The sequence below is a fragment of the Monopterus albus genome, unplaced genomic scaffold, assembly GCF_001952655.1.
Source record: "Monopterus albus unplaced genomic scaffold, M_albus_1.0 scaffold26.1, whole genome shotgun sequence".
Classification (NCBI taxonomy): domain Eukaryota; kingdom Metazoa; phylum Chordata; class Actinopteri; order Synbranchiformes; family Synbranchidae; genus Monopterus; species Monopterus albus.
In genome coordinates this window covers 2,561,469-2,565,988 of record NW_018127906.1, presented here as the reverse complement: position 1 = coordinate 2,565,988, position 4,520 = coordinate 2,561,469, and positions in this window count along the sequence as shown.

Sequence of the window (4,520 nt, the reverse complement as noted above, 5' to 3'; positions counted from 1 at the left end):
GAGGGCCAAACATGGCCGCTGCTCCCCATCGCTGCAGCAGAAATAACTAGCTGGCGAGCAGAGCGGCGGTGACATTGTGCTGGTGGCGATGGGTCATGATGTTGATGTTATTCAGGAATGTGTTGGTTTATGTGTGGGTGGAGGAATAGTGGGGGCGCTACATATGGACATCTGCAGTCACTCTCACACCCCCAACCCCAAAACATTAACCTGTTTCAGCCTTTCTAGCACTCAGCGATGGCGCACCTGTGAACACCAGACTCTGGGTGAAGCACATAAATGCACACATGCACAGCATTTTTGCTTGGTGGAGACATCAGGCTTTCGTGGAGTCACAAGAAGTCGTGTCCAGGAAAAGACCTTCACCCCTCTTGCATGTTTGTCAGATGCCAGTGAGATGCTGCTGCTAGAGTGTGTGTGTGTGTAATGGGGAGGAGGTCGTGATGTGGCGTCATCCCTCTGATGCTCCCACACCTCCTCCTCCTCCGCCCACATCCAGCCCCCTCCTCCCTGCCTTTTGCTCTGCAGCGGTGTGTGTGTGCCACAGTGATGACACAGCATGGGTCATGTGACTGTGGTGGTGGTGGTGGTGGTGTTGGGAGAAGTAGGAAGTGACCTGGAGCAGAACACAGCAGAACGAGAGCGGCTTGACACCAACCAACATGGAGGCCGAAACCGGAAGAGGAAACGTTTTGAGTTGTTTTAATGCTGCGTCAACGTCCGTGATCACATTTATCTCCAGTCAACAGCCCCCACCCCTCAGCAGACACATAAACCTTTGATGAAATAGGGACATTAAGACAGAGCTGTGCTTTTCTTTAGAAGCAGGGGAAAGATTTCATGCAGCCAAAGGCTTATAAAGTTCCATTTTTAACCCTGAATGTCCAGTGCTTCGTACATGAGACAAAATCTGATGAATGTAAAAAGAAACTGACATAATGGAAACACAACGAGCTAGTGAAGTGTTTATACTGTAGTGGACAAAGTACACCAGACAATCCGGAGTTACACGGTTTAGCTTTTAAGGCTCCAGCGTGACTGGAACCAGCAGGCTGATCAGTCTATACCTCATCAGCAGATGGCAGTGAGGTTAAATGGCTCTAATGATCTCTCTAATCATTACACCGCTCCTAATTGTTTCCTCAAGATATCTTTGTCATCAATACTGCGGCCGACGCATTCAGCTGCAAGTGCACCTGGAGTCACCCTCACTGCCAGAGCAAGTTCAGTCAAATCAGCACTTCTGCAGCAGATGTTTCATAACTTTGTTATTGTAAAATAAATCAGAATTTTGGATGTTTCCTCAGCCTGATGGGAAATAAACCGAGGGTTTGGCTCCATCCTGCTCTGAGGTGGAATGGTCGAGATAATCAAATCTGTTCTCCTGATCAATCTTTGAGCAAAAAGAGAAAACATTCACATTAACAAAACTAAAATTTCAGTTTTATAAATTTGAATTCAAATATTAAGTTACTTAAAACCTTTGTTACATTAATTGTTGAAAACTAAACTAAATGTAATAAGTTCTGAAGCTAAAGACCCCACAGTAAAATGATTCACTGGAGAGAGAGAGAGAGAGAGAGAAAGAAATCTAGCAAAATCAAGATTTCCCCTTTAAGTGCTTCTTCTTCTTCTTTTATCTCCTCAGGTTCATAAAAATAAAATAAAGACAAAAGACAGCTTCTTGGTTGAAGTGGTCACAAGGTTGCAATTTTGGTTAAAGGAACAAAATGGAGAAGCTACAAGAGTTAGAAATAAAAGGTACAATAAATCATTTTTGATTTTAGATTTAATACAAATGAAGATTTGTTTTAATAAAATGTTACCGAACCCCAGTGACAGAATTCAACCCTTCTGCCTATTTTTCAGATGTAATTCTAAAGTCCACATGTGATGTATTTTGTCTGAGAACACTTGAAAACTTTTCCGATGTTGTCACAGCAGCAGGGTTACACACCCAAACGCTGGCATCATATTCAGACTCTTACTTTTGGACTGGACAGATCCAGGCTCAAGTTAGAACTTTGCCAATTTTAGACCTCGTTAATTTTATGGAGGTATTGTAGCTGTAAGTGGTTGTTTTGTGGAAAACATGTTTATAAATCTCAAAGGAAGGTAAAGTATCAAAATAATGGTAGTTTTGGTCCAACAACTCAGATATCTGTTATTGAAAAGACCTAAATGACACGAAGCCGCATTCATGCTCATTTTGACTCCTCTGTGATTATGGGGCGTTCACTGGCAGTTGGTCAACAGACGATGGGTGCGTTTTCTCTCCAACTTGGGTGGTGGAGCGTGGACTGAGCACACAGTTCCCCAGGTTTTTAATCCCAGAGGTGCTTGGCTCCTGGGGCAACACGCTGACAGCAGATTACGGCAGCAAATTAGTCCGACTGAGGCTGTGGTGTGAAAATCAAACAGACCCGCGTCCCAAAACCCAAGAGTCAAGATGAGGGTTTGGTTTACCCCCCAGCTGGCACCTTTTCAGAGTCCTGGCATGTCACAGCACTCATATGTGGACATTAAACCTTACTGTCAACATTCTACAGCAATGTCTAAAAAACAAGACCAAAACAAACAAACTAACTAATAAATCCGATTTCATCATGGTTCAAACTCAATTAAAAACCCGAATCTAATTCTGACAAAAATGCACTTCAGTGTGACATCTTACTGAAGTTTTTAAACTTTGAGCATTTTCTTTTACAGAGTAGTGACACGGAAATATTTTTTTGATCGGTCCATTCGATTTCTCTCGTATATTCACGTATTCTTTGCAGTGAAACTCGATTTTTCCTCAAAACTAACAAAATGTTTGACCAAAACACTTCAGCCTCCAACTTGTCTGTTGAATTAAATAGAAAACAGGCCAAACGGACATGACGGGGCCTTTTGGGACAAGAAGAAGCTTGTTTTACGTATTTGTTTTCCAGCCTGAGTCACTTTAATCGGTACAGATAAATAATAATAATACATGAATTCTAGATGATGCATGAAGTAAAAATAAAAAAAAGTCAGGAAACAGAGAAAGAAAAACGGAAATGTGATGCTTCTAATCATCATGAACTCTTTATTATTCGACAACAGTAGAATCGGTACAAACGAATTCCGTCTTTATTGGCTTGTATTGGCATCCTTTATCAAAAGGATAAAGGGCTTGGGAAAGGTCACGGTTTGTTAAAGAAAATTAAAATGATACATTCCTGGAGAATTATGCAAATTATAATCCCCAAAACGCCAACAAAGGGCGGCAACAAAAGCTCACCAGTGGAGCGACAAGAAACCTTCCCTGCGAGGATTTGAGCAGGAAAAGTGCGGATAGAAAGAGAAGCCGGGGAGCTGGGCCTGCTGATATTAGTTTCACTCCAACTACTAGGAAAAATGTCCCAGCTCGTAAAATACTTCATTATCACTCTTTGCTTGGTGGTTGGCCTCCTCCTCCTCCTGCAGGCCTGAGACAACATCTGCAAAAGTGTTTGTGCGTTTTCTGCTTCAGTCATTCAGCTGAAGGAGCATAAATAATCACTTTTTGGAGAAGTGGAGTTAATTAGAAAGCTAACTGGAGTCATATTAAGATGCCAGGAAAAGACTGTGGCCTCCAGAGGCCCTGAAACACAAAGCACAACGTACATGGAGGAAAAAGTCAAAGACACATTATCACCAGATGAAACTAGCGCACCCAGTGAAGGAGGACCAGAAGTGCAGGAGCGTCCAGCAACAGATGTCCAGGCACAATTCTCGGGCTGGATTTGACATTTCACCAGAATTGCGTTTGGACAATCAGCAGCTAGAGCTCAGGGGCCACAACCAAATGAACCTTTACCACGAAGAAAGCAACAACACACACCATTTCGGAGAAGACAGGTTTGTCAAAAAGGTCGAGATTCGTTTGCTTACAAGAGAATCTTCTCCTCCAGCACCAAGCAGTCAGACTGAAGTCACAGCAGCGTGGCCAAACCGGGACTACACACCACAGGCCAAATCATCCAATTACAGCTGCTAATTAGCCATTCGCCAATTTATCAGATGATCCCAAAACCAGCAGCTGGAGGGGTGATCACCTTCCATTCATAAACACCACACACAGACAGTAAGTTTGAGTCAATCTGGAGAGTGAGGAGAAAAGGAGGAATCCCGGGAACCAAAGCAGTTTGTGCCCAAAACTCCTCTCCGCCATATCTGCACCTGTTAAGACTCCGTCCTTCCTTCCTTCCTCCCCCCTTGTAGTTCCTCCCCGCCTAAAAAGCTCCAAAAAGATGCAACTGCCACCTCCCGCTCTTCTCAGCTGCTCGCTTTTCACCTTTTCCTCACACAAACCTGTCAGGAATTTAAAAACAGAAAATGAAGGGAGATGTGATGCAGGTTGCGCGATGCACCTGCTCCTCCGCGAGTAGTTCCAGGACAAACTGGGAGCAGGGGGCTACTCCAGAGGCTGCTGACGGAAGCACAGGCTGGATGCTCCCCAGCATGAACGCGTGGAGGACGGGGTGCGAGCGGGCAGCAGCGCGCCACCACCTCCA